The sequence below is a fragment of the Catharus ustulatus genome, chromosome 14 (genome assembly GCF_009819885.2).
Source record: "Catharus ustulatus isolate bCatUst1 chromosome 14, bCatUst1.pri.v2, whole genome shotgun sequence".
Lineage (NCBI taxonomy): Eukaryota > Metazoa > Chordata > Aves > Passeriformes > Turdidae > Catharus > Catharus ustulatus.
In genome coordinates, this window is record NC_046234.1 from 1,703,588 (window position 1) to 1,723,096 (window position 19,509).

General features: G+C 40.6%; 1 long non-coding RNA gene across 2 annotated transcripts in view; it reads right to left on the reverse strand.

Moving 5' to 3' along the window:
* Positions 1-17,940: 17,940 nt before the first annotated feature.
* The window catches only part of LOC117003063, a 137,686-nt gene continuing 136,117 nt past the window's right edge, over positions 17,941-19,509 (reverse strand). Inside the window, exon 4 of one of the 2 annotated variants that reach the window (XR_004419451.1) lies at positions 17,941-18,017. This is a non-coding gene — a long non-coding RNA (uncharacterized LOC117003063). Of the gene's footprint in view, positions 18,021-19,509 lie in introns of both variants that reach the window. The other variant, XR_004419452.1, reaches the window with a different exon arrangement.

Genomic DNA, 19,509 nt, shown 5'->3' on the forward strand with positions numbered 1-19,509 from the left:
TCTCCAAATTATTATAATTTTGAAATCAAGGGGCTTTCAGGCAAAAATATGGGAATTAGGAATAACAGTTCTTTTCTAGGGAAATTAAAATAGAAATACAGTACTACAAAGAAACAAACTCCAAACCCTGACACAGTCAGAGTACAACCTGACACCCTGTCAGGCAGGGTGTTGGTAGCAGTCCCATTAAATGGTGATTGCAGTCCCCTTGCAGTGACAGATGTGGCTCAGTTGGAGCAGTGCTCCTGCAGAAGGTGCAGTTTCCCTCCAGAGGTCCAGTGGGGATGTGGAGAAATCCGGTTTTCCTCTGGAGTCCAGTGGAGAAAGGGGCTACCTTATTGTCCCAAAAACCTCTGTTTTTATCTTGGTAAGAAATGTTGGGCTCTTCCCCCTGGCTGGAGCAACTTTCAATGGGATGCAGTAATTTTATCAGTCACGCAGTGGGACTCAATGGGCCATTAGCAGACAATGACTGGCTGGAGGAAGGATGGGGTGTGAAAAGATAAAGAACAATGCCTTGCCTGGTTTCAGTGGATGGCCCATTAGCAAATTATCTGCCATTGAGATAAGGATCACTGTCCCCACCCTCAACAGATGGTGATAGAACAGATACCTTTTATCACACTCTGTATTGTAACATGCGGCTTATAATCAGGTGCGGCTCATGTATGGACAAAAACCAAAAAGTTGCTGAAACCCAGAAGTGCGGCTTATAATCAGTGCAGCTTATAATCGTGAAATTACTGTAACTTTACTCACTGGTACTGTCTTGTGCAAGCAAGACCCAGCATTGCAGGCAGATGAAGAAGCGGCTCCCAGGCCGCTAAATAGGAACAGCATGTGAGAAAATTAGAAAAAAAATCAATCCATATCTTGAAAGAAAATTATCTTTCCATGTCTTGCATAGCTTTTGGCTTTGTTATTATGAAAGATGTCTTGAGAATTCCCTGATGCACTTTTTGTATTAGATTCATTGTTTTACATCTCACTATTCTGTCAGACCTAATTTGCCCATTTCTTAAAGTGTCCTAAAAATCAGTTTTCCTCAGATATTTTCATGTGTTCTTAATGAGAGAAAGCTTCATTTTCAAACAAAGTACAGCCCCACTCACTGTATTCAATGCTGCTCTGTGGTTTAGCCACAGCTACACCCTTAGCTAACTTGTCAGTGTTAGTCAGGAGCTAGCCATAAACAGCCTCCCCTCCTGTGTGCTCTGCAGCATTGCTCCAATTGTGATCACTGAAGGGCTAAAGAACTTGCTCTGGCACATTTAACCAGTCTAGAAGAGGGAAACTGGACTCACCACTTACTACTGTGTTTCTTAGGGGTTTGGGGGTTTTTTTGCCTCTTCGATGTCCCTCCATGTTTTAGTCACAACATTTTCTTAGGCCAAAGAAATAAATATGACTTTATTTATGTAACAGTATTCTGACCAGGGATTTTTCTCTCTCGTGTTCATAGCATAGTTCAGTCCACACAAAAATGTAACCTGTACACAAACCCCTGGCTATGGCACTGGTTGCTCTGCTGCTGAGCTAGTCTGCTCTTCAATGCACTTTATACCTTGACACCATGGCTGTGACACTTGGTCACATTTCAGTGCTGTGTCCACAAAGGAAATAGGACTGTACATAAGAAGGTTGCAGAGCTAGCCAAAAGAGTATTAGGGTTGAGGTATCTGGTTGCAAGCAGGAACATGACTAAGAAATGAAATAATAATTTTGGTATACATGTGACTGTGCTAATAATCACACAGAACTACCGAGAGCATCCTGTGTCTACCAAAAAGGTAAAATCTTGGCTCTATTGAAGTAGAACTTCAGAAGTTGCCAAACATCAGAGTAAAATCAGCCACACCTGACTGTTCAAGCACTTAATAGGCTCTTTACCTTCTCTCCTGAAAATCTGCCTCTCAAGTATTTATAAAGCATTACATGGGATCAGAAGTTATCTTAAGTCAAAGATGGAACAATTACTTCCCCCAAGTCTGCTGGCTTTATGAGGAAGCATGTAGAAAAATGGTGTCAGCTTAGTAACGTTTTTGAATTATTGTCTGCCATGGGGGCTGCCAGGGAATTAGCTGAAGGGCAAGTGGTGACACTGCTTGGAGCACAGGGCACTCAGCAGCCCCCTAAGTGCATGGTGTATTGGGAAGGGAAAAAAGAATTTAATACAGTGTTAGGTGCTAAATAAAAACATTACAGTGATTGGGAAGATCAGTCAGATAAGCTTGCCCTGAAGTCCCAAAGCAGAAGGACCAGCTTCAGAAGGAGCGGGATATGCTGGGGTGTGGGCCGTCCCTACACAAGCATCACAGAAGTACATACAAATAAAGCAATTACACACCAATTTCAAAAATTTCAGTCCTTCTACTGTCAAAATGCAGTGCCAGAGTGGCAAACATATAAGATGAGGTTTACAGGCACAATCCGATTTACTCTAGGAAACGGGCTCCAGCAGCTGGTGCAACCCATTAGGCAGCAGGTTTACCTAGCTCTGCTTTGGACAGAGGTGACACACTTGCTTTGCCTCTCTCCTTAAGTTTTACTCTCCATATTTCCCCAGCCAAATGCACCCCACTCGCTCGTGTTGGCCGCGACCTCGCAGAGACTCCCAGCTTGGCTGGAGCTGCGATGAACTTTCTGCTTCTCCTCCCTGGCCCCGTCCTGCTGGGGATGAAACGGCGCGTTCAGCTGGTGCTCACCAAAGGAATAAATCAACCAGGAAGGAACCGGAGGCTGGCGGGAGAACCGTGGGTAGCAGTGACGTCCGCGGTGTTCGGCCCCGCTCAGGGTTGGCCCCGCGCCTTGCTGGCATCAGCCGGGGCGGCCCCAGAGCGGCTGCACAGAGGGGACGGCGCTCCCCTTCGGGCCCAGGGGAACGGGGCTCCCCTCCGGCCCATGGTGGGGACGGCGCTCCAACGCGGTAATTGCAGGTAGAGCCTCGTGGGAAGAGGGCCTCCAGCTCCCCCCTGCCTGGGAGCAGCTGTGCCACTGTAGTGCCACATGGCTGCTGTGCCACCTGCTAATCCACATCTATGGAATCCACAGCAGGAAAACCCAGACGAATTTTTTGTTGTTGTTTTTCTTTTTAAGAGGAAAAAAACCCCAGAAGTTTCCCAGAGTCAGGCTAGCAAGCCAGCACCACACTCCTGAATTAGCACCACTGGAGCAGATCAATTCCCAGTATCAGCTGGGAAAGGGCTAGAGTGAGTGAAGCAGGCACAGGGGAGCATTTAATAGAGCCTATCTCCACACGTACCGGGTGCCCCTGCCAGGAGGCCCAGCTGTCAGCAGCACCGAGCCCACCGCCTCCGGCCCAGCTGCAGAGCGATGTGTGCCGGCAGCTCATGATGACATTCCGGGAGCCGAGGACCACGAGCTGCTGCCTCCCACCAAGTGCTCATGGCTGGTGGCAGCAAAGGATGGGGCTGAGGGGGAAAAGTGGTGGTAACAGGGCTCTGCCATGGCTTTCGTGCACACTGCTTCACCTCTGAGCCACCTGGGGCGTCACCTGAAGTAAGGGACAGTGGTCACCGAGGTCAGCTCACTGCCACAGGTGCTTTTGAAAGTTGAAGGCTGCCCATGCTCGGCCCAGTGTGCCCTTTAGGGGCACAGCCCAGCAGTGAAGGCACAGAGCAGTCAGACAAAACCACCCTGGTGAGCCACATCTGTCTAATTTCTTTGAATTTGGACAGATTTCAGAATGACTCAATAAAAGTTACAACTCACAGTATTGAAAAAGGTACTTTAAAGAACACAATTTGAGATAATCCAGCCTGAGACCATACTGGCCTTACCTTGAAAGGAAAAAAAATGAAATCACATTGGAGGAAAATTAACATATTTAAAACATTGCAAAAGTGTTTTGCCACCCAAATTGAGGAAGGAATTAATCACTCATACCTGGATCTAGGACCTGATTTCCTATTGGATAATTTCCACATTTCATTATATCCTTAAACAAGTGCCTAACTCTGATTCAGTACTAGTTTGTATTCCAAAAAATACCCACAAAACAAGATATTATGTGAAGCAACTTATGTTTACATGTACTTCCAGGCCTTAAAAAAATTGGCACCCAATTTTTTATGACATTGTTCAAAGCAGTGTTTTAAAGGCACATGAAACTGAAACTTGATAAGAAAATGAGAAGTGGAACATTTAACTTCAAAGAGAAATAAAACCTCACTTCCTACTTCTGCTCCACTGTTCTGCGTTGCAATGAAATGAGAAGTTTCATACACATGCTGTGATTTATCACTAGTCAGAATGTAGAAGCTTGCTTCTACTTTAATAAAGACTGCCCAGCCTTTGGAGTTTTGTGATGCCCAACTGTGAATATATTTTATAATAAATTACTTCCACTCAGGAAAACATCATGAATGAAACTTCAAGATAAAAGTAAGGACCAGGTATTAAAAAATAGCAGGTTAAAACTCCCCAAGACTTACATCAAACTTCCATTTTTTTGGTTGATTTCTTAAAATGCTAAGCCAAAGAATGGAAGTACAACTCCAAGGCCAGAGCAAAGGCATCAGCAGGGAAAACCACATCAGTAATCAACAATATAGAAACTCTTCTATGGGGTTAAATTAGTATTTTCAGGAATCAACGTCCCATACACTCCCCTGTTTCAAGATAAAAAGATACCACAAACAATAAAAAAAAAAAAAAAAAATCACCAAAAACCCCTTACATCAGAGAAATAATCTGTTTTGTCCCTGCTACCCGAGCCCCACCATGTACTAGAGGTAAGCAGGACAGTGCTCAAAGGACTCGGAGAGCTCAGCTAAACCAGACGGGGCTCAGCAGGGTCTATTACCCACCCAGTGGGAATTCCACGGAGGAGTGAGTGAGAGCAGGAACCCAGCTGGGATCTGCATTTCCTGATGGCTGCTTCATTGCGTGCCATCTTTAATCCAGGCTTGTGGCAACTTCACAATTAAGAGCTTAATGCACCTAAGATATACTTTGCAAGCAAAACATTATTCATTAATAAATCTGATTAAACTGCTAATGCAGTGAGCACTAGCACAAGTTCAGAAAGACAAACAGTCTCAGTGGTGCAGTGTTTGTGAAGAACATTACCCATAAATGGTTAAATTGGCTTCTGATCAGGAACTATGAAAAGACACAATGCAGCACAGAACACTTCATTTAGCTTACTGGGATTAATGTGAGGGGGAAAAAACCCTAAAGATTAAAGTTTCTGACTTCAGAACAGTAATATGTGTAATTCTGCAAAGATACCTGTGTCATAATCCTGGACTTAAAAAAAAAAAAAAATTCCCCCAGCAGCACTTCACTGATTATTAAAGATTTGTTGGTAAATGGTTTCTTACTGTGTGTAGAACATTTTAAAACCATTCCATATAGACTAAATCATGTTCAAATCCTGGATTCCACAAATATACACTGTGTTTTGCTGCTGTACTAGTAAAACTGTTCAGCTTTCATCTGTTTATAAGCCTTGTGATATTTCAGATCACGGAGGCAAGTTGTTACAGGAGAATTTCAGCTTTTATCTTTTTACTAAAGGTATATTGTCATCATTTTGGCAGGACTAAAAAAGTTCCCACTGGCCATAACAGACACCTGATGGCTTTCTCTCCTTTCACACACCTACTTTTCCCATTTTTTTTTTTCAGAAGCCTAATCAAATTCCGTAAGCAAGTATACAGGCTGGTACATGCAAATAAACTGTATTAGCTCGATTGTGCCCCTGCTAAACACAGATCCATTCTGAGCCCTTTAGGAAGAACCCATTTATTTGCAGGCAGACACCAAGCCCTTATCTCCAGCTGCTCCCTGCTGTGAGTGGCTGCGGCAGGGTGTGGGAGCCTGAGGTGTGGGATGTCTCGGAAGGATTCCCAGCACTATGTTTTATTGCCTTCCTTTGATTCCTCTCTTAGAGGTGGTAGGTGCACAGCTTTGACCTACTGAACTGAGCTATGGCTATATGGCCAGAACACTGCAGTAATTATTTAATTGTATGACTGAGAGCTCCAACTGCTTCTGTACAATACCAGCCTACCAAAATGCATATTCCTGTGTAACCTGAAAAATGAATAGTTTAAAAAACTCTAGGTGGTTTTTTTTGCTCTTCCCATTAATCTTTTATTTCATTCCCTAAAACTCAAGATAAGCCTCAACTCAAAAGATCTGAGATCAACAGGAGTTTTGACTAAATTGGAGCTCTAAGATTTGGCCCACAGTTTCTAGAACTATTCCTGCAGCCTGAGAAACATTGCTAGTCAAATCCCCCAGTGATAACATGCTGTGTACCTCCACTGTTTACAGTGGCCTGATATAAACTTTACATTATAAACTCAGCACCATTTCCTCTTATAGCAGCCCGGTCCATATGTTCAAATCTTGTTTGATGGCAGTCATACAACCAAGCAGTTTGTAATTTCTGAAACATTTAGGGAAATAGAAATCAAATGGTACTCAAGCTAGTTAATTAAAACATTTCAGAATCTTTCACCTGCGGAATCAAGCTGTTTTGTCAAGAGAAGAACTGAGACACTAAGAGAGAAGGTGCTTCTGCAAGCACAGATTGCCAGAGAAAAATCACTTTATAGAAGTCCATCAGAAGTAGTCTGACTACAGGATCTAATAGAGAAGGCAGTGCATGCTCATTTCTTCTCATTAACTGATTGTGAAATCTTTAGTGTAGGAGAGCACTCATTGAAGTCAATAGGGATTTTCCCAGAGTCAGACTGCTGGACTGGGACCACACTGTGCCATTATGGTAGATATGACAAACACCAGGCTGCCTATATTAGAGTTCTCAATGGCAGCATCTGATCTGAAGCCAAATGAATTTAATAGAATACTTTCCATTGATTTCATTGCAGATCAGACCAGGGGAAGAGTCACTTAATGGCTGAAATAGTAGAATGAAGCAACCTTGAAGTTGTTTAACAGGTTGTGAATATATACGTATATTCTCTTCCTCAAGGAAAAAACAAAAAAAGACTACTTAGACTATTGTCTAAAAAGACAATTAAGGACTATGAAATGACAGCACAGAAAGGAAAAACACCTAAGCTGCAATCAGCTGAAATGATGTGCATCTTGCTTGGTATTTCCGGGCATAATTTATTGATTTTTAATAGAAAAGAATGTTAAAAGGTCAGAAGCAAACATCTGCACATCACTGCACATCTGAGCAGTACCACTTAAGTCAATGATGCTTGATCCATTTGTGCAGAAAGACTAAGGCCAGTTCTTACAATACCAATTGTCCAAGACCTGTCCTGCTGGGAGGTCTATTGCACCCTGGCTCTGGAGGACCCCCTTGAAATCATTGCCAGTCTATGTGAGCAAGAGTATTTGCCTCAGTCAGCAATTTCCAGGACACAGGTCTTAATCTGTGTGATCCTTGGGGCAGAGGGGATAATGTAACTGCATTTATATGGATGCCCCAGTCCTACCTAGGATTATAGGTAACAGCACAGAACAAAGCACACCACTTCTTTCCAGAAAAATGAAGAGAAGGGAAATTAGAGAATATTTTAAAGGACTTGTCTGAAAACATTTACTTCAGGGAGAAACCTTCCCAAACCCTTTTATTCCCACTGGGCTTTTAAAATGCAATGCCACTTTCCTACTCACCCCAATAAATGGTGTAACAAAAAATTAGGCATTTTTACTGGTTTGAACCTTGTTTTTCCAAGTGAATTAACCTCCTTCTGGAAGTTCATCTGTGCTAGGACAGATGTGTTACCTTTCTTCCAGCTTCATGTTAGCAGTTACCTTTGTGTTGCCCCAGAAGACAAGAACATGGACTTTACAGGGGCTAGAAAAAAGAGAGACATTCAGAAATAATCAATGGCAGGAAGATGGATGTGCAATGATGAAGCATCTTTTTCCAACTTACCTCTCTGTTCCTGCCCATGAGTGAACCAAAACCAGTAAAGCATTCTCCTAGTCTCAACTGTACTGCTTGATATATGCGTATGAATCAAAGCAGATGAAACTATAATTTATAAGTTGCCTTCTAACATATAGGATTTTTTCCTTAAAAACATCATGAAAAGATGATTCTATTGCAATACATATTCTATGTTTGCAAATGCACTATTGTTTGATACGTGTTAACTTCCCAGTGTTCTTAGCATGCATTACTGCCAGTAACCATCCCTCTCAAATGAGCACACCAGTCAAGATGAGATTGCACAGATGAACTTAATTTTTCAGAGGCAATCTGTCCTTCTGGTGCCCCCTCTCTCTCTTAGATGTTCTTTCAGAGAAGTAAAGAGCCTTTCTAAGCAGTTGCTTCCTTTCCATCCCTGTTCTTTTTAATAGGCAATGGCTCAGTTATAGAAGACTTGAGGAAGGGTACTGAACTGGAGTCAAACTTGAGATTCCCCATGCATCTATTTCTTCATGTGCCAACTACTGTAATACTGAATCATCTTCCAGGTTAAATTCATTATTTTCTGTTCATTATATGGAAGTCCTTTTATGGAAAGTGATATATATTATTATGGTATCAATGTCTGATACCATTTTAGGACAAGTCTTAGTGCAAGATTTTCTTCCCTCTCCTGAAGGGGGAAGGAGTAAATATAACTGCCCTTCTAGGTGCATTGTCCTCAGGAAGGAAACCTAGACTTTCTGCACCAAAATACCTAAGCATCACTGTCTCTTGTGAGAGGGCCAAAGCTATGAAGTGGATGAGAAGCCATAGCAGATTGAAGCCTCTGTGCACATAAAATTGGGACAAAGAGCTATACAAGTCAGGATTACACATGCGTGCATAATTAATTACATGTTACCCAGCAATCATGTGGAGAAAGCACTGGCCATCTAGATCTTCGACAGCTACTGTGCACACACACAAAGCATCTACATGCTGCCTTACTGAGGAACAGGAATGGAACAACTTTAAAAAAAAAACCAACACCAAAGATGACAAAAAAAGCATATATTAAGGTATGATTGACAGCTGCCATAATGGACTGTCATGTCAAAAGAACTGCCTTGCTAATTCTCTTACATAATGAGCTAGATGCTAGGCTCTCCTTGCAAGCTTGATTGTGCACCCTTCCATCAATCTTACCGACATCTTGGCATCTGAAATGCAGCAAAACCACTTAACAAGGGCTCTTTAAATGGGAAAGAAGAGGGACGTCCCTGTGTATTAAATGTGATGTGGAGGTTGCTATGGTAAATTTGAACATGAGAACATTGCGGTGCAAAATTCCGTACTGGTGGCTAGAGCTGAGGCTAGCCATGCCTCCAGGTTTTTTAAGAATACTTGGATTGCCTTATTAAATCAGTGGAAAAAATATGGTTCTGGTGCCACTTTCATGGTAAGGATAAAAAAAAGTGCCTTTGTGCGTGTCTGTAGATCCCCAGGGTATTGATGAAGAGTACCCAAAATGGCTTGTAGTATGTTCTCTCTCAGCCTTCAAAAATGGGGCTCCATCCCCCAGACTCCTTCAGTAACTAGGACTGGAAATATATATGCATTTCTCTATTTTTTTTTTCCACTTTGATTAGCACAGTTACATAATGCTGCCAGTTGTAATCACAGCTCAGTGGTGTTGTTAGGCAACTCCGTCAGCTTTAGTTATTGAATTGAAAATTGCCATATAGGTGTTGACTATCTGCCCTGCAGTTCTGGTGATTATAGCTTTAACTACTGGCCCTTCCTTCATTACCAGTTCTCTGAGTTTCCATTTTGCTTGCCAGATTTATAATCCACTGAGCCCCTTGAGCTGTGAACTGCTCCCACCCAAGCAATTGGAGATTAATTGACAGCTCTACTCCAGGGCCCTGTAGCAGAGGGGGACTGAGCTGGTCATCAGAGTGAAGTTTAGTGTATAAACATTTACTGGATTTACTGTTCCATGGGTTATTTAATGTTTCCCTTTTAGAAGAAATTCCATGAGAAACCTACTGATTTCCCAGCTCCATAGTGATATTTCTTAGAACATTTTTGTTGTTTCTACTCATATATTTTTGCAAAAGTACCAAAATAAGTAACACACTACAAGCTCACTGATATCTCCACCACAGCCCATAGCACACAGAAGCTGCCACTGCTATTATGCCTACTTGATCCTATGCCTTTGGATCTATTTATATTTTTTTATGCTTGTTCCATTTCTCTATTTCTTCCTGTTTTTTTCTTGCTCACGTTTTTAAGTTTTAAACATCAGTTTAACCTGTGCTCCCTTTTTTCTTTTGGTCTCCTTTTTCCTTTTGGTCAAGAAACATTCCCCTCCACAAAGTATCATTTTTTGCATGTGTGATTCCATTGTTCTCCCTTTGCAAAAATCAAACTCTCTGGCAGGCAAGTCCTGGGCTGACTTAGCACAAATGCTGATCTGACTATTCAGTATGATCCTCACAACTGGAGTTATTTTCAACCCCCTCAAACTTCCCTCTTTCCAGCACTTGGCTTATTTCAACTTTCAGGGGGTTTGTGCAATTGCTAAAACATTAGAGCCTTCTCTGTGCTTTTGTTTAAACACATTTAACAGGATTTTTGACTTTCTTCAACTCAAAAATATTCTCCTAAGGCACCTCCCGTAGCTCCAGAAATCAACCCCACTCTATGTACAGCATCTCTGACAACAACAGCACCAATTCTGTTTCACCCAGCCAACCTCTAAAACTTTCACAGTCAAAAATACCAGCCACAAAGAAACAAATTTCATAGCCGGAATATAATTTCTCAAGCTCTGTCAGTACAACACTCGTTTAGCTGGGGTTTCTTACTCACCTCATGCTCACATCTCTCCTCATTGAAGTTCCAGGCTCCTCCAGTGCTCTGGATTGCTTCCAGCCCCTCAGTGCTCCTTTTCATTCAGCCTTTTCTCCCACCATTGCAGGCCTGCAGCCTCTTTCCTAGCAGCACCCAGGAAGCCTCAAAAGCTTCGCCTCCCTGCAGGACCCTCCTTTATTTGCCACAGCTGTTGCTAAATTACTGCTTTAACTGTTCAATAATTACAACTGCACCAAGGTATTTAAAAGCTTGTGGCTGTACCTTTTAAATTCACGGGGGTAGAGGTGACTTTCTGAAAGCATAAACAGATATGGGGAAGTTACCAAGTCCATTTTATTAACTTTGCATTTCATTGCTGTCCTTTATTTCCTTAACACTTCTGATGAACTTTCCCCCAGTGTTTCTGTGTGTATTTTTCAAAGCTGTATGTCTGTTTTGGCCACATATTTGTTCAGTCTGCTTATGAACATCTTGGTAACAAATTCATCCTCTGGGTTCCTGAACAAAAGCCTTGCCCATTTTCTATGTGTCAGTTTAATAGGACAGAGATATTTGCATAGGCACTGGGAGTGAAATTTGGGATGGGAAGAATATTTATGTGATGAAAGCACGTTACAGACTCTGTTCAGCTCCTGATTTCCACCTTTCACAGGCCTTCTTGGTGATCTTGGATGCTGCTTTACTCCTTTATGATTCAACTTCCTAGCTGTAAAATAGTGAAGATAATCTCTTCAGAATGACCAGTGCTTGTGAGGTTGTAGGGAAAAAACTGCTAGACAGGAAAGTAAATAGAAAGATAAAAACATCTTTTGCTCTCATCTGTTGGAGTAAGGTTTTTTTTTCCACTTAGCCCTCTTCAGAGTACTTGAAAGTGAAAAAAGAATTGTGTTTCTCAGTGGGCTAGATAGTCTCAGCGAGAGCATTTTTCAATTTTTATAAAGTATCTCTCATTTCAGTTGTCATTCAGGAATCTGTTTTGTTTGGGTTTTTTTTTCCCCACTTGTCTATCTGTTCTACTTCTAGCTTTCTTATCTTGAGTTCAAAAACATTTCCACTCTTACTATTCAGATGGTTTTGTGCTCAAAACTCCAGACATCAGCAGTATGTGACTTGTAACATGACATTTAATATTTTTTCAAGTGTATGTTTCTCTATGGGGCTTTTGAAATTGCTTTTAGTGAGGGCAATCTCTTAAGGAAAAAAACAACATGGCTGTCTTGCTTTGCATTACCATGTAAAGATTACCTTTCTACTTTTTGCAGTTTTGTGGTTTCTTCTATGACAGTACAGATTAATGGATGCATTTTTTTTGTTTCTCAGAAAGATCTAATCATAGCATGGAAAGAGAAGAGAAGCCTCTGATCAGCCAACTCTCCCTAGATCAAATGCTCTCTCTTTGGGAACATCTGCCTCAAAAGATACCACCTGCTCATAAAAAAATACTGATAATAAAGTGCTCATATGTAAAATATTTCAAGGAATGTTTAAAAGCTTATAAGAATCATTCCTTGTAAAGTAACTAGGTTATAAATTTAAGCTGAAAATAATACTGAAAAGCCAAAGCAAATCTGTCTCTCTGGTTGGTATGACAGGATGGTGCATGTAGAGCCATGAGCACATTATAACATTTGATATTCTTAATCACATCCCATTTTAAGATGTGATGTGTGTTACTCCACTAAAGGTCATTTTAGTTACAGTAGCATTAAGGGGTTTCAATAAAACATTTTAAATACCAGTTATATAACTGCTTTTAAAACATTCAACAGCCACATTGGTTACATGACCTGAGACAAAGGATATTTTCTGAGCACTTTGATATATTGTGGCTAGATTATCCTTATGGGAGCGTTCAGTTCCATAACGGCCTCAGGTCATCCCATAATATGTGGTATAGGATTTTTTCCACCAAAACAATAATTGCTAATGAAGCCAATGGTGATGGAAGTTCAATGACATGGCAGAGGATGGAGACTGCAGTCAATAATAGCAGTAGTGGCCAGTGCAAGAAGTTCATCAGCACTGTTCAAGGACAAAGAGATGTAGCAGTAGGGAACGAACACACGCAGACCTAGGTCTTAGCACTGCACGGACGTTACAGAAAAAGGACTCAAGGAAACTGAAGTTTTTCCTCCTCTGCATTCCCAAGAGTTTTGCACCATTAAAATATGCTAGAATATAAGATATATTTAATATAATACAGGACATGTAGGATACAGTTTCAGGACTTCCAAGCCAGGTGTACCTGGGCACATACAGAGATACACCACTCCATACCTCTCCTGTAAGATGAACAAGCTCCACGTGATCTACAGGAGACTCATGCCAGATCTTATTTTTGAGGGTAGATAGCTATTTCCTGTTAGGTTCTCTGCAGAAAGGTATCAGCAGAGCAGCATTTTCAGCTGTGGCATCTCCCCTGCCAGCTCTCAGAGGCTGGATCTTGCTCCCAGACCCAGCAAACTTTTTGACTTGCAATCCATTTGGCAGGTCACCAGCCAGTCAGCAGGCCACATTCCTCTATGTTTCTTTAATTTTTTTTTTTGTTACTTATCTCTTTGGGTTTCGAGTTCTTGTGGTTACAGCCACCTAACTGCCTATTCCTATGCAATCCTGCACTGTGGAGCATGGATGGGATTGGCAGAGGGTTCTAGCCATGCTTGTAGACTTCTGCTCCCTCAAAGCATGTGGATTTTTTTTTTTTTTACGAAAAGGTAATATTTGTTGCAAAAATGAAATAAAAATAAAGTATTGTTATTTTCTTCTGCTCTGAGCAGGAGTTATTTGATGACCTTCTGAGGGCCTGTGCAAGCATGAATTATTCTAAGAAAATGTGTATATTTGTTGAAAAGCAATATAAGCAAAATCAACAGTGGCAATCCTTTTTCACTACTCTTAGGCATCATGTCTTTCCCAGTGACTTCAGGTCATAATGAAATTAAGAGGTTGCTGTGTTTCAGAATAATATCTTTTACAGGCAATTTTATAATGAGCCAATGAAATAAATGTTTCCAAAGTGAACAGCTGGCATCTCTTTTCATAAAAGATTCCCTTTTAGAGTACCATTTCCAAACAATATTACAGTGGCTCCATTCACATGGCTATAGCTAAGACTGTGTCAATACTTCTCTTATAAACCTTGTTTTTCAAGGGTTTATAACTTTACAGCTGAGCCATAATTAGCTGGGATTTGAGTTAAGGCACAAGAGTTTAGTCTGTCTGTGATGGCATTTTTGCTAATATTAATAAAATCAGTTTTAAATCATAGAAGAGTACACATAATTTATATATATATAAAGGATTTTTGAACATTCAACAGCTTTGATTTTAAAAAGGAATTTTGACAAGTGATTAGCATATACTGTGATCTCCATATTTTTTGTCTTTTTAAAAGAAAAAGAGCAAAAAAACTACTTTAGAAACTCAGTTTGACAAACATGGAAATTAAAAATCAAAGTGGATGGTCTCTCCTTAATTTATGTTGTTATGAAGAACGGGTACAATGTTTCCACGAAAGGGTACAGAATCAAGCTTGTGTTCTGTGGCTTTATTCAGTCCTTGCTGGCATGTAAGCAGAGCTTTAATACTTGATATAATTTTGTTTGAGTATTTTATGACAATACCAATTTGCATCCCACCTGTTGGTTTATGGCCACTTCAGTCTCAGCCAATAGCCCACCTTTCTGCATCCCCTGTTTCCAAAGCCATTCTCCATTACAGTGCAAAATGAACACCTCCTATTTCCCATTCCAGTCATCCTCAGCTGGCTCCACTGCCAGCCCAAGTCACCCTTTTAGCACAAGTCCATCCCGGTTTCTGTCGCTGGGCTCTCCTGGCTGCGTCAGAATTGCATTGCAAGGTGAACCAGATTTGGTTCAGTAACACACAGAGTAGCTCAGGATGGGTACAGCCAAGGACCTCACTCACAGACATTCAGAGTGGACCTCTGTCATACAACCACATGACACACCTTCTCCTTTCTTCCCTGGGTAGGCACTGTCTGTTTTCTCCTTCTTCCCTTACCAGGCAGTTCTTTATGCACCCCGCATTTGGTAACATAATCTTGGTTGAGCTAGGAGACTTTTTTCTAAACAGAAGGGTAATTGGAGTGATTTGGAAATACACCTATTTTAGCCTAATATGTTATCTCCAGTAATACTGAACAGAGCAAAAGGGATAGACTTTCACCTCAGTGTTACAACACTGTGGAAACAAACACAAACCTTTAACATTAGAGTGCAAACAGCAGCCACAGAGCTCTCCTTGTTACCACTGCTGACTGATCTGTTTGGGAATTGAAGCTAGGATGACTGTATTCCTCTCAGGCCAGAGTTAACTGTATTACACATTCAGAAGCCTTCCTGAACTCTGTGGCCATCACCCTCCACAAAAGCATGAAGTTAAAATTGTTTCTTTGAATTCAAATGGAATCAATACTTCCCAGGAGACAGATGGGCTTTTCTTTTCTACACTGAGAAAAGAATCAGTGTCTGGAGTCCTGGTTTAAAGTTTTCATTCAGCTACAGGACAGCACCAGAAAAAAACAGCAGAGACTGGGCACTTGCTTTTTTCCTTGATCAGCCCTGAATCATAGAATTCGATAATTTATATAAAGGGAGCTTGCTGTTACTCTTGCATGCAGATTTTTAGACAACACAGTCTGGCTCAGGCAAGAAGGCCATGCTTATTCTTTTTTGGAGCTTTTTAATTTTTACTTGTAGCTGAATCCTCTAGGTCAATTGTATCTGCAGGGGTGGGAGAGGAATTTAATTGCTTTTACTTCCTACCTTCATCTCAGGGTGACCAGTCCATTAATAATGCACAGGAAGCAACTAGGAAATGCATGGTAGATTAGGGATTAATTGATATTTGGAAAGATTTCAATCCACATTTGAAGGAAAAGGTTATGCACTGTAGTCCTGCTCTAGTTACAGCGTGCATTTGATTAGACTTCTTACAGCCCTGCTTCTTCTGGTTTTAGATCTGTTTCGCCCTTTCTTTGGCCAACAAGGCTTATACAAAAATTTCCATTTGTGTCTTGCTAGAGGTATTTGTTTTGTTTCTAATACACACCACCCAATATCAAATAAATACATATATTCCTCTCTATTTTCCAGTAAGCACAAGCTTTTTATGCACTAACACCACCCACAGTTATGAACAATTTGACTTTCTAAAATGTTACTGATTTCTCTGCTTGGAACATACAAGATTAATAGCTGTAGAGGTAAAAGTCCTTCAATCCATTCACTGAAGAGGTGCTGTAAGCTTGCTTCAATGCCTGCAGATGTGCTTCAGCACATCACTTTTAGTTAGAAATGTGAGTGAGGCACTTCTCAAATCAGCAAGGCACTAAAATACAGGAAACAGATGGGTAATTCCAGTGATGTCAGTGCAGGAAGGTATGATTTAGTCGGTTTGAAAAGCATGACCCTGACAACTTGACTTGTTTTGCCATAGAAATGATAATGACTTCAGTAACTTATTTAGCCATTTTAGAGGCTTCAGAACAGCTAATATTGACATCCATAACTACTGGTAGCACTACTTGACTCTAGCTGTCAGGAGCAAGGGAGAAGTGTAAAGAATAGAAGACACAATAGAAAAGATATATTAGATTATTTTAAGACCTTGAGAAATTCACCATCTTTTCTCAATGCTAGTTACATTAAAAATAGTCTAAAATAAGGAATAAAACATGAATGTCCAGTTACAAGTATTTTGATAATGTTAGGTGAATTGGGCAAAGACCTTTTAAGGACCACTGGTGTTACAGAAGCTTTTATGCTGCTATTTGAATTTGAAAGTAATGGATTCTTCTAAGAAGCTAAAGCAAGACTATTTGGAAGAGTTTCAGGGCTGCTAAATGCACACTGCAGAGAATGTAAAATTTGAGTGGCCATCTCAATTTAGGACTAAAATGTCACAGGAGAGGTAGACCTGTGTTTCATATGTGGTACCATGAAGTATTTTGAATGCTAATCATGGAAACATTTAAGTATTTCTCTAAAAAACAGCCCCTTTGTGAGCACATCTAGACTAGTTACAAACATCTGTGAAGATACAGTGAGTAAAGAAACAGTGATGATGACTGTCCTTTCCAGCAATCGTTTGGGATTGGGAGTTCACCTCCTGAGCTAGTAAAGTTGACATTTTAAGTGACTTTCATAGTCTACCAGTGAGTGTTTTGCACTGCCAATGCAGTTCTGTTTTAATTCCCTCTCTGACATATCAAGAGAAAGTCATTGAAATATAAGAAGATGCCCTGGAAGAATCTTTGTTCACCTCACCACATCACATGGTCATAACGCATAACAGCTCTGAAAACACCACCTTTTTTTCCATTGCAGGATATCTTATTTAAGTACTCTCTGTCCAATGAGTATGAATAGTAAGCAGCATATTCTATATTACAGTATTAAATTTAAAAATGTTCTTTTTACAACTATTGTTAAGAACACCTTTCAAATATCTTTAGTATTTTTCATCTATAGAGGTATTTGGGGTATTTTGCTAATTCTGGTTTTATTAATGTATTTGGTGAAGGTTATCTGAGTTTTGTCTCTTAATCTAGGAGACTTTGCAAGCACTGTTTGCTAGCACTGATTTATCTGCTTTGATTCATTAAATAAATGAAGAAAGAATTGTAAACTGCAGTGGTGCCACAAAGGGGTAGTTATGCTTTATTTTAATTAAAATCAGGATCTAAAAAATCCAGCTGCTATCTACCTGGCTGTTCTTAGCCTAGTTTCTTCAAGTACCTAGAGATTCTGCTGAAGTCTTCGTTTGCTCCATCTGCCAAATCCACAGAGCTGTATTCTGTGTAGAGCTCAGGCTGCAGGCACATTTAGAGCCAAAAGAATCTGAATTCTCTGGTCACAAGCATTTGTGTAAAGCCTGTGTTGCTTTTAGACAACTGCTCTACTTTCCACAACTTCCAGGCTCTGCACCTTGCTGTGGTTGCAAGCTTCCCCTGTAACATTTGAGGAAAGAAGACTCTACAACCTTCCATTTCTATTTTACCTTACACCCAATCTCTGCAGAAGCCCAGATATTGTCATGGGCAAATCTCTGGCTCCAGTGAGTTTGCTGACCAAGAATCACAAAAAAATAATGAAACTTATAAAATCATCACAGCACAAAGCAATACAAATTTTTTTAAACAGATGAAGCAAAATTCAAGAGGGTTTTCTTACCTTTGCTGAAACTCCCAGCTATGTGGTTTATGGCTGGGCCTCTCTTCTTAGTTATGGCCAACATATCCTGAGTTCTACTGGAGAGAGTGATTGTAATTACCAGTCAAATAAATATGAGTTTCCATCACAGATTATTTTTCATTTTAGTTGGCAATGATCTCATCCCTCTCAAAACCAGTTACATATTGCCTCGGAGACCACAGGTTACCTGATGTTGCTAGGATGCACCATTTGCCTGATTCTCTCTCCTTTTCCTCAGCTACACTGCCCACTCTGTGCTGTTAATCCATTTGGATATTGCCATTCTGTACCCTGTGCTGGGAAGTTCCTAAGTGGCCATGTTGCTCACCTTCTTTCTCACTGCACTATGCTTATCTTGAAACACTGAAAAGATAATATTTGCATATGCATTTATTTTCCCTAGATGGGCTGTGTTGGCCTTTTGTGGGAAATGTTGCAAACAGACCACAAATGGAGTAGATGTGAAACTGAGAAAAGCAGGTGAATAGTGTTATATATGGATAAATTGGGAGGGGATTTGGAAGACAGAACAATCTACTATCTAAACTTCTATACAATCCATGCAGTTTATCTGATTGACCTGTACTACCACTGGCAGCAAAAAGCTCCAGGTGGGAAGCCCTTGTTGGTAGTGACAGCAAAGGGAAATGGAGTGTAGAAACCTGAATGAACTGAGTTGGAAAAAATAAGTAGTCCAACTACATTTTCCTTCCTAATCATCGTGTTTTAATACAACAGAATAAAGTGGCATATAAAAGGGTAATGTGCATTTTCTTCAAGGACTTGTTGAAACCCATAATGCAGTATCTTTGTAATTTACTGGTAATGTGTGCACAATATAAAGATCAGGAGCAGAGTACTATTACTATATTTAGAGATAATGCTGATTTTCTTTCATAGGCTTGATATAAACTTTGATTACATAGCATTTCTTTAATTTGTTGCTATTCAAGCAAACCCTTGGAGCACTGCAGCAAGCAATGCCTCTCTTTTACATTTGCATTTTTTAATTTGCATTTTTTAATTTCCCAGACTGCAGCTCCACACCTACACAGGCTTCCCTGTGGGAGGGGAGAGAATATATTTCAGCATGAATGATACTGTTTTTCTTCTCAAATAGCTGCAATTATTAATTCCAGAGATTTGCAAAAAAATCACTTTGCTACTGTTACACTTAAGTGTGTAGGATTTTTTCCTAACCAACATCAGATGCCAACCTATTGTTCCACTGATACCCATTTTAAATAGGCATCTTGCTCCTGTCTCACCCACCAGTTCTCCTTTCAATATGGTGGCTCCTGGGACTGTAATTTTTAACTTTCCCACTTGGTCCAGCATTGCAGGGAGAATCAGTACCTAAGTTGGATTTCTGTATCTCACACAAAGTCTTGCCCCTGAAAAGCCTGGGATGCTAAATTTGAGGCATGACATAAAGAGAGGAGGCAACAAGCAAAATTAGACCTGAAAAAAAGATGGCAGCAAGAGGGCAATGGCTTTGCTCAGGAATTTAGCCAAGTACTACTGCCTGTTGGAGAGTATCCATCT